General features: G+C 41.3%; 1 protein-coding gene across 1 annotated transcript in view; it reads left to right on the top strand.

The window, feature by feature from the left end:
• The window catches only part of mast1a (microtubule associated serine/threonine kinase 1a), a gene marked incomplete at both ends in the record, with an annotated part of 61824 nt that overhangs the window by 15644 nt on the left and 34112 nt on the right, over nt 1–12068 (top strand). The window lies entirely within an intron of this gene.

Genomic DNA, 12068 nt, shown 5'->3' with positions numbered 1-12068 from the left:
TACCTAGCCCTGATTCAGAGTTATAAATATCATCCGATCATTTACACTTGATTTCCCTTGCTTTCTGCTTTTCTCCCTCTCTTTGTTGTCCTCTATTGTGTGTTTGTGTTTGCCTGCATTTTGGATTTGTACATGTGTGTCTCCTTGGCTGGCTGTGGCAATTAAAGAGAGATAAAGCTTTGTGCCCACTCCCAAACAGATTGAGCTGAGGGAAGACAGGAAAAGTGAGTGAGTGAGTGAGAGAGAGAGAGAGAGAGAGAGAGAGAGAGAGAAAGCAGCAGCACTACAGGATGAGGAGAGCTGGGTAGGATGAAAGGCAGAGCCTGAGGAAGTGTCTCAGCCTACATTTAAGAGTAGCCCACCGGGGTTAACTGAGCCCATGACAATACACTCTCAGCCTATTCGTCTTCCTCCTTCCTTTTGCTTGTTCTCTCCTCGGTTTGTTGTTTTGGCTTCTGAGATTGTGGAAGGTAGACAGAGAAACTGGAGGAGCATTAAGGGACTGAAGCTGAAAAGCAACTGAAGGAGGTCTTAATGGTTTTCTTGCCAATAACATGAGCGTGCATGTTTATCTCCTTCACCTAGTACATGCAGTATTATCCCACTCATACACATAATTACTCACATACATGTAGTTGCACAGAACAAATGGTGCCACTCTCATGCAGTGCACAGCGTTAATGTTCATTTTTCCCATGTGAAGCACAGTTTGCTATTTAAAATAATTCAGCCTCTTCACTGCCTTCCCATGACTGATTGGGCAGAATACAGATGTTTTTATTACCACGCTGAATGGTCGGTGTGTATATATATATATATATATATATATATATATATATATATATATATATATATATATATATATATATATATATATATATATTATAGTTACACTTGTGACAGTGGTTAAATTTTACACACATCTGTTGAGTTACTTTGATCAGTGCGATAGACAGAGTATTTTAAGCTTCAGGGCAGCATACATTATGATGATGGACCTGATGGCTCAGGAGTAGGTACTGCAATTATCTACTCTGGCATCAACAGATGACCCATAGTTACAATGAAGTGCATACTCATTGGTGTTATGGCTTTTAGAGGTTTCCCAATGAAGGGGCTTTTTCATATATTTTAGTCTGAATATTGTTCATGCATGAGGTCAGAAACAAAAATGTGTGCAAAGCATGGAGGATACAGACTCATTCACGCACAGTGTGACTGAGCAGCAGTATTGAACCTTGCAGCTTTAATGGAGCTGCAGAGTGAAGGATGGTACAGTATAGAAAACAAAAACACCTCGCCATGTTCTACTGTTTGTAGCACGACAGCACCATCTGTTCCTGGCTGGTGTTCAGGCTGCCCTTAACCAACACACACAATGAGCCTGGTATGTCTTTGATATAACGATGACATGATACCACAACTTCCTTTACACAGCTGTGAGCTGGATGACACATGAGTCGCATAACAATGGGATTCTCCTAAAAGAAGATTTCTTTTTTCCAGATGAATATAAATCTGTTTATAGAGGAAATTTATTTAGACTGTGCATTTAGATTTATATACCTATTATTAAGCCAAGCATAGGAATTTTGTTCTTTATTTACAGACAACGCCGCCACACAGTGTTGTTCTATATAACTAATGTAACCATAAAAAATGTATGCGGTAATTGCCTGTTGGAGTATTAATTCCTAACATGTAGCACAATTGAAAAGTGCAATTAGAGCTGAAGAAGAGCGCTGGGCTCATTCTGACCCTGTACAAGTTCAAATATTTGACTTTGGAAACAATGACCAAAAAGTGGAGTTAATTTTTTTGTCAATTCAGATTGATTACATTTTTACACACTGCTATCACTCTTATTCTTTCTGGGAGTCTTATCCTGGCATACAATTAATTTTCATGGATTCCTTTCATATTTTCTATTTTGAATTACTACCAATATTGCAGTTAGGATATAAGAAAGCTCTTAGCTTGACCTAACATGCATCATATTATTGGATAGCAGAGCTAAAACGCTACTCGAAAGAAAATTAATCTGCCGCAATTTCAGCAATTTATTATTTTTTAAGCAACCATGCTAATGATAATGCTTGTTGCTGGTTCTGGTAGTCTTCTGTGATAATATGCTGAATCTGTGTGGTCGGACACTGAGGAGTTGTCCCACGGTTTTATGACATTTTATAGACCAGATGATCAACTTATCAGGAAAGTTGGGCATTTATCAGTAATGAAGATCACTGCTGTACTGAATTGTACACAATTGTATGCAATACCAAAGCCAGTTCATCCCTGATGTCTTAAAAAGTGCAGCACACAAACTCGGTTCCATTGCACTAAGTACATAGAGCTTAAAATCAATCAAAGTATTTGCTACATGTAAACTAGACAGTGACCAATCATCTGCTCACTAATTGTCAAAGTTGTTTCATTCACAATCGGACTGCTCTGCTGTTCTTTGAAGCTTCTTTAAAACCATTACTGTTATAAATTGAAGTCTAGTTGTGCTGCACCAGATGTTATATTAAGTTAAGCTTCTTAATGCCATCTCTTTTCTAATACTCTTCTAAGAGATGGATGCTGTGGCCTTACTTTCTTGTGAATCTATACGCATTATCCATAATCAGATTAAATCATTTTCAATGTCTATTAGACATGCTGCGAGACTCTCTGCTCATGCAAATGAGTGCTGCTTATTGGAGTAAGTGTTTTATCCTTTATGAGGGGACGGCTACGGATCATTTGCTGAGGATGAGGTCACGGTGGAAGCACAGTGAAATATCACGCTCTTGGTGATTCAGAGCTCTTCTCAGGTCTCCACAGACAGTAAGTGGAAAGAGCTGAGACAGCAGCAGCCACTGACAAGTGAAACGCAAGGTGGAGAGACTAATGCAGACAAACAGGAAACCAGCAGAAAAGAGACTGATAGTGAAACATGCAGAAAGATCCAGATGGGTCTTTGCACTGCCACAACTTCCTGCTACATCACTGTGCCTGAGGATACACTTTCACACCTTTAGAGGACGTCTGACAACACCTTCGACTGGAGACTGACTAAAATAGATGTCTGAGCGTTTATTGTGTCCCGTCTCTATTTATGATCTATTTATGTGCTGTTGTGCCACAGACATTGGAGTGGGTCAGACCTTTGAATCGTTAGATGGCATGTTATTCAATGTAATTCATTTTGTTCTATGAAAATCCTCATAATAATTTCAATACCAGGTCAACCTGTGTTTTTGAATGGTGTACATCTGCCAGGCTTCACTGTATGACAAAGCAGTCTCCCCTCTAGGTGCATTTTTGAGGATTTCCAAGTTTTCGACCTGTTCTCAGAGTCTTTATGTGTGAATAGAAAAGGCTGGGGTGACCTCTCATGACCCTGATGTAGAACATGAAGTCTTTGGCCGTGTGATGACATCGGAGCCAGTACCACTAACTAATGAGGTCTGTGAGTTGTGGTTAAAAAAGCTCAGAGCTATTAAGCTTGTGAGATCTTTCTTTTCTCACATAATGGCCTCAAAGTGAAGAATGAACTTCTACAGTTTTCAAGTAAGTATGATAGGTCTGAGAGAAATAGCTCCACATTAAGCTTATTCACATTCTCCCTGAGCGTTAGATGAGAAGATTGATACAGTAGGGCTCTCATGACCGCCCAGTAAGTATGAAACTAGAGAAGATGATAAGCTGCTGAGCTGAACTCAGTTGGCGTTTCTTCCTCTGTGAGTAGATTTAGAAAACAGATCCAGGCCCTGACAGGCTTTTGTGTTATGACTTTGTTATTTGTCAGCCACTTAGTTGGCCTGCTATAAAATCTGCCACCCAGGTGAGCTAGTAGGGCAAAAGTTCAACCAGAAAAGCAGCCCGACCGTCAGCCAGCATGTCAATCATCCAGCTGTTGGTCAGTAATTAAGACAGTTGGCTGCCTTATCTGCGCGCCAACTCTTTATTCAGTCAGACAAACTTACCTTCTACCTGCTTTTTTTCATTCAATTACTATAATAGGAGTCCCAACAAAACATATTACTTTACTACATATTGAACTAACACATATTGTAAACTGAGAATTGCCCTTTGTCGCATTCATTGCCAAAATCATTGCTATTTTTCTAACATGTTACGAAGCCTGGGTGACTCATCTTTTCTTCTGTGGCCTCCTTTCTCTGTCTTCATCTTTTCATCTTCTTTCTTTATATGGCATGTTTTCCCTCTTGTACAACAGTAAAGCTATGGTTACCTTTTTCAGTAGGCTTTGTCATATTTCTTTGCCTTGCTTAGCCTCTCTTTCATGTGGGATAACAGCAAAAGTCCCTATTTATGTCTCTGTACTGCATGCATGTCATAGCAACAAGAAAGCCATGTGACTAACCATTAACACCAAGACTCAAATATATGTTCTCCCCCTTGTTCCATATCATATATCTTTTCTCCCATCCTCTTTTTATTTGTTTACTCATATCTGCTACTTGTCAGCATCACTCAATCAATCTCAGTCTAACTGCATCATGCTCCATAAATCTGCCCACATGGCTTGATTTGGACACCGTACAGGGTTTGGGATCCACATAGGTCCCAGTGGATGTTTTGGATGCTGGCAGTAAGAACAGAGGATCTTGCGTAATAGGATGCACTAAGAGGAACCAGCCTGTTGGAGCAGAGAGCTTTTTAAGGGGGAAGCGTTTTAGTCCCTCCATTTCCCATTCCCTCCCATTCCTCAAAGTTGTAAACACGCACTTACCACACAGAGACAGACACAGAGAGTGGGGTCACCTGACAGGAAGTGAGTCTGGACAGATCGATGGTGTAACCATCAGGAAGGTCTGGTGTCCTATGAGTCAGCACGGAGAGCAGAAGACGACACCACTGACAGACAGACAACACACACACTCACACAGAGTTAATCATCTACTAGGTAAAACACATTAAGCATGCACAGGCACTCACTCACACCTGTCACAGGCTCACATGTGCATGCAAATGTATAATTAGTTACACTCCAGAAACACACACACACACACACACACACATAGGGTGAGGGAGGGTGTACACACACATGTTGTCTCCACACATCTCATGGTGCGCTATCAAGCCGAGTGTCGGCTTGTCCTTCTGAATGGCCTCATTCCTTTAATTTGATTTTGTTTAATATAGAGCTAGTCTGTTAAATGGCTCATTGTCGGCACTGCTCTGTGTTGGTTTCATCATTGACCAGCTGTGAGTGAGCTACTCTGTCTGGCTGTAATGTCGACCAGTCAGAAGTCTTTGTGGTTGTGGACAGAGAGAGGACACCTCCCTCCATAAGAACTCATTAATAGAATAATTACAAAGTGCCAAAGAGACGTAATAAAGTTAACTGCAGTTTAAGCAGTGAACAGTGGGTGGTCTGACCTCCACTTGTGAATGTGTTTCTGAAAGAGAGAAAAGACAGGTGAACAGTAGTTGATGATATAAGTGTTTCGCAAAATAATTGTTGTGTCATCTGAACCTGAATACATGTGTATAACAGTGCTGTCCTGTTTTCAGTATAGACTTAGTCTTTGAAACCAGTGCTTTTGAAATTCAAGCCATGAATAGTTTTTATGCACTTCAGACAAAGTTAACAAGGAAACAGGGAGGTGGGTTTTTTTCAAATGTCTTGAGGAGTTTCCACTTTCCACAGCCCTTCTGTGGATTAATTCTCCACACTGAGTCCATGATGTTGAGCTCAAAGCTCTGTAGGTGGGGGTCAGACCATCTACTGTAGGACTCCTGGCTCTTCTTGTCACTGAACATAGCTCTTCATATCTCTGGCTGTGTGTTTGAAGAAGGTGCCATTGCTGCTTAATGAATTTCTGACTGATTAGATGCCTCCCTCCCTGGTGGCACTGCTGCACTGTGGACAAAGTACCTTAACCTTTTGCACAGTCTTGAATCATCTCAGCTGAGTTCCTGCTTTGGGTCACTTTCCTGTCCTGTCCGTCTGTAGTTTTTTCTGTCACATTCATTCCCCATGACTCAAAGTGCCAGTGTATGAACAATTATAGGAAATTAGAAGAAGTAGGCTACTGAATCATGTTTTTAGAAGGCTATTATGCATTTTTCACATTTAGATCACTTCCTGACCATGAATAACTTTAACTGGCCTCCAGTAAACCTCTTTTGAAACCACTTATGGCAGGGCACTACATAGGTTAACCACCAGTAATCAAAAATAATCTGAATAGTGTAGGTTTCTGTAAATTAAATGTCAATGAAAATATTTTCATTAACAGAAAAAACAACAACAGAGCACATTTAATTGCTGGGATCTAGGAACATGTTTTTTTGTTGTTGTCCAACCGGGCAATAAACACAAATTATAGTTTTAAACAAATCTCCAGGTTATACAAAGTAATTCAGAGGAGACAACAGAGGCGACAAACAAAATGAGAATTATTACTCTGCAAACATCAGCATTCAACTTTGCACTAGCTGTAGTTGTGAACAGTATACCTGTGCAATGAGGGATTACTGTACCCCCAATATTCCAGGTGTGCATATTTCTCATTTTATCTACAAATGTGGTTTAGTGCAGTGTTGCCTTGTTTACAATCTGTCTTTATTGTCCCACTGCTTTGCTGTAGTGATGTTGTTATGTTCCCACTTTGCAGCAATTACCTTGATGAGTACAATGCTATCATAACCAAAGACCTGATTTGTAATTAAACACAATTATACTGAGGGGACAAATGCCCATTTTTTATTATTGAGCAGGTCCTGTGTGCATTTGTTTCATCCTAACTTACAACTATCAGTGCCAAGGAAGCACCAAACGTGTCGTTTTAATGACCTGTATCCAAGTGTTGTTGTTTGTATTACTTTTATTGCTGTAATGAATGCAGACACTTTGTGACAGTTCTGGGGCGGTGTTAGGGGACCAGCACAGTGCGAACGTGTTTTTCCACGAGTGTGGACACATTCAGGGGTTCGTGTGTGTGTGAGAGAGAGTGTAATGGCCCAGTGTCAGCCGTGAGCGTGCAGGGGGATAATTGCTCGTCAAAGCTTCTGCATGAGTCATTACCACAGATTTAACCTCTGACCCTCCCAGCCAATGACAGCCCTGGGTTCCATTATTAGGAGCACTGAGACACAAGCAGGGGTTGTCATCTGTCACATCTGTTTGTGTGTGTATTTGTGGTTTTTGGTCTTTTTTTTCCCCCAGTTGGTCACCTACTCACCTTTGACATTGTGTTTATAATATCCTCTTAACATTGCTCTGTCAACATGCAGCCGGGTCAAAACCTATGTTGATGTACTTCTAATGTGCCTCAGCAAATTAATAGAAACTATGTTTACTGGCAATTTGTTTTCTGTTCAGGAAAGTGGTGGCCACTTCCTGCATTGAAGTGATGTTGAGAAACTGGGTTGGAGCAGTTCACTCACTCATTCCCTACTCCCTACTCACTATAAAGACTATATACTGTAGTGAACTCACTGGTCAAATGAAAAACACTTTTGGACACTACTCTGCCACACAGTTTATTACGTATTACATTGTGTAATTAAAATGTTCAGACCGCGATCGTAACGACGATCCACGAAAGCAATGATGGCATATCTTGCTTCGGTTAGTGATCATCGGATGTTCACTACTAGCCTACATTTCGTGTTGAATTGTGGGATACATTGAGTACACTACTGTACATAGTGAACATTAATAATCACTCAACATTCGGACACCACTACAAAATGGCATAATCACTACAGTATATAGAATATATAGTGAGAAGGGAGCTGATTTCGGACACGGCCTTTGACTCTGACATGTTGGGTGAACATGCTACATCCTCTGTGTTGTTAAAGTTTGGCTTGAAATGCTATACTATGGCAACACATTTGCTGTAATTGTCAAGAGTGTTGTCTATTTGCATATCCAACAGACAGAGTAACATTAGCATGCGTTCCTGGTCACAAGAGGGTGTAAGTTCAATATTCATTCTCTTTTAGCACTGTGTTTGGTCTCCACACTCCACTGATGAGAAACAAAGGTCGCTAAATGCTCCAGTGTGTTCACCAGCTAGTCGCTAACTTTGTCAGTCTGCAGTTGGGTGCTGAGCAGCTTGTGTGCAGTGGGTTTATCGTCAGCTTCTTACTGGATAACAGCTGCCTCCTGAGGACTGTGAGAGGAAGTTATCGGCCGGAAAAACCAAAACAATGAGCTCAAAGTTGTCCAGTGCTCAGTGAAACTATAGAGTTGGTTATAATCTGATTATCTGTGGCTTCATCTCTGCAAGCCACACCTTTCAGGTCATGTTAAATTATTTGTACCAACATTGTTTAGCATAGCAACTTTTTCAATAGTCCCTCCTCCCTTATACTGTACATCTTCCTTGCTTGCCAGTCTGGAGGTATTTCTTGTGACCACCTGGATGGTCACCATCTTCATCCCACATAACAAACAGAAAAACATTGAATTGCCTTGCACCCTTTGGCAGACTATCAGAAATACATTTGTTCTGCCGCATGTTAAAAGTTGTTTCTCACTGGCAGCTTTCTCTTCAGCTCTGGTGTCCATCAGCAAAGGCCCACACAATCGCAGCATGCACCATTAAACTCAATGCATCATACTCGGTCTGACTGACATCACCACGCGTCTGAGAGTTACCCCTCTGTCGCACACAGATTGAGCCTGCATGATGGATTACACAATGGATTATGATGGATTATTAAATCTGGCATTCACACGTAAACCACACAAACAGTCTTTGGCTCAGCCATATCAACAGACTCTGACTCACAGCATTGTGGTTCACTGCAGGCGCAGATCATGTTTGTTTCGTTTTTACTGGCCTGCGATCAGAGCTGATTCAATCTGACGCTCACCTTCATTATTTTATTTGTTTAACACAAGCTGCGTGTTTCTCATTGTGCGCTCTGGTGGAAACTGGAAAAAGAAAACAGTTGGAGATGTCACAGTTTGCTTCCTTTGACTGTGACTCCAAATGCGTTGCTATGGAAACTTTCTACATTCCCCGCCACGTCTTCTTCCCTCTCCCACGGCTCTTCATCTCCCTTCTTCTTGGTCAGTTCATTACAGATATGGAGAATTTGTTCTTGATGAACCTAATTGGATCTGAAAGGGTCTGAATATTTTAAAGGAAAGTGTCTCATCGCCAGTAAAGCTTCAACTTTCTATTCAAAATTCATTTATGTGCAAGTATGACTGAATGAATCCAGATATCACCATCTGGCCGAAAACAGGGGAAGTGGTGGGTGACGAGATGGATTGTGTATTTGACCACAAAACCGGAGACAGTTGCAGATTTATGATGCAAACATGGCAACATATAGCATACTAACTCCTTCTTTCCCCCTCTCTTATAGTACACACACATAGGCTACATACAGTACACACACCTTGTTAACCAGATTGAGGCAGGATGAGTTCAAGCTGCATGGCCATAACCGTGACAGAGTGATTTAAAGTCTCTCTCTCACACACACACGCACACACACAATCTTCCCTCCGCCAGCAGCACATTCCCACCTCTTATCTCCTTTGCTTTCCCACTCTAGCGAATCTACAGGGTGTTAGCCTTAAGCCCTTACAGGCACCTATAGCTCCTGTCCTGTAACCTTCACTGACTGCCACCGCTGTTAGTGCTCATTATGTAGCCGGGGTTTCTGGGCACGACAAGGAACATGACTGGACTAGACGTGTGAACATGAACTCCTTGAATATGCCACCGTACCTTACCTTACTTGGTTAAAGAGAGAAGTGAGGTAGAAAAACTAAAACTAAAACTTAGCAGTTTGCTCTCAAGCGATAACTGAGAAAATAAAGAAAGGTCACCTTAAGTGATGTCTGATATTCATATACTGTTGTTATCATAAATACAGTTTTCTGTTTTGCAGTTTTTTCATTAAAGATTATTACATAATAGATAGGAATATAAAAAAGGTCATAAGGAAGAACAATGTCTGGCATTTTACTGTAATGACAATATTTCTGATTCTGCCTGTATCCAGTCCACAACTATCTAGCACTGTTGAACTGATGGAATAATACTCACTCTTTTGTGTCTGTCTTTTCTTTTTCTTCTAAATATTTTGTCTAAAACGTGGGCTCCTGCCTGGTTTTTGGGGGTTTGCCCAAAGTCTGTGTATGACCTTTACTGGTGAGAAATAATATGGCTGCAGTCTAACATAAAGTGCAGCACTCCTATTTAACCTTTTTTTTTCTTTGCAGAACAAATGCTTTGGGCAAGATGCTCTTTTGAATCATTCATTTAAGATAACAATGAATGTTATAAAGCATAGTGGCTGCGAGAGATTTCTGGCTCCATGTGAAGGTTAGATTGCTTTAGCCTTGTGGGTTTTCATTCTGTTGCAGTCTTTTAATAGTTAAGTTGACTCTATAACCCTTAAATCTGGAGTTAGAGGGGAAGAATTAGTTTCTTGACTTCACACACTCCAATTATTCTTCATTCAGAGAGTTAATTTGGTAGAAGAAGCAGGTTGAAAGTGAGTCAGGATATGAGGAGAGATAGAAGAAATGAAAGAGAAACAGATGAGCGATTTAGAAGATATCAAAAGATGGAGAGGGGTTTTATTGAGACTGAGAATAATAAGCATAGGGGGAAATTCACAGAATGCAGACAGGTGAGATTAAATCTCTTTTCCTGTAATATGTGGTTTGCAACATTAGACACTCCATCTAAGAGTGAATCACAGCCATTTGATGATTTGCTGCTAGAGCAGGCACTGCTGTAGATGTGGTGAATCAGAAATCAAAAGCTAAGAATATGTTGTGGAGAGATACTTGACTAGCGTGCGCTCAGGTGATTCAGCTTTTGATTGACAAACAGCCGCAATGAAAATGTGGATTTGTGAGAGCACAGGTTAAGGAGGGGGTGAAATGGAAGACGATTGCAAGCAAGGCTCCAATAAAAGACGGGTAAGAGTATGATACAGAAAGGATATCAGGGCAATATACAGTATTCACTCCCAGTCGCATTACTTTTTTTGTCTTGTTCTTTTCCTCCCCCTCCCCCTTCCCCCGTCTCCTCTGTTCTTCATCTTCTGAGAGCTGCAGCGGAGGGTGGTGCTAAGCCACTTCCAGCCCTCCGTCCAAAGCTAATGCATTTCCCTTAAATATTTCAATACGCTCCTCCTCTGTTCTGCAAGGTTGAGTACAAGCTCTCCCTCAGCTGGCGCCCACAGAGGCACACTGCCACCGATAAAAATCTTGCCAGGGGTTTGATGTCTCTGTGTGTTTGAAACAACTGCTGAAGACTCGTATCGAAAACGAGATTGCCAGAAGCGAGAGTATAAGGGAGGACTGCAAGATGGGGATATAGATTATAGATCGAGGTGTTAGTCGAGATGCATCAAATCACCACTGCATGTTTGCAGTGTGTTTGTGCATCTGTGCATCATGTGTGTGTTCTGATTTTTCCGTGTTTCCTGCACAGATGTAGAGCAGTGGTCTGGCTGATGCAACGTTGAAGAAACTTGTATTGTTTGTCAGGTTGTGGTTCTGCTCTGCAAAATCTGCTCCGACAGGCTCTCTCCGGCGAAGCAAACGCGTACAAACACGAAAGGCCTGTGAGCAAACCCAATCCACACATGAATATAACACCTGAAAAATCCACTTCCCACTTTACAAGCTGTTATGTAAGACAACAGACCTTGTGCAAGTGTGTGTGTGTGTGTGTGTGTGTGTTCCTTTGTCGAACTGTTCAAAGACACGTCCAACAGTGGAGCAGAAGCAGTGAGTGAAGCATTTGTGGTTTAGTAATGCCAGATCTTTATTATGGTCTATACCTGCCCGCCCTCCCTCTCCATCCCTCCATCACCTCATCACTCCTGCTGTTGTGTTTCATGGCTGCAGGCTGGACATGGAGGAAATTAAAAATCTTTGTTGATTCGTTGCTCCTATGTGTGTGGGTGGACATCAATAAAACCGTTGCATTATGGCTTGACACATGAACACAGACTGTACTCAACATAAAAACCATACACACTTACAGCCACACATACTTACTGTATTACAAGCTATACATTTACTCAGGGTGACAAGTAAGCACAAAGCCAAACACAGACAG

The sequence above is a fragment of the Trachurus trachurus genome, assembly GCF_905171665.1.
Source record: "Trachurus trachurus genome assembly, chromosome: 1".
NCBI classification, from domain to species: Eukaryota; Metazoa; Chordata; class Actinopteri; order Carangiformes; family Carangidae; genus Trachurus; species Trachurus trachurus.
The sequence above is the reverse complement of the archived record's forward strand: the minus strand, read 5'-3'. Positions and strand labels throughout refer to the sequence as shown.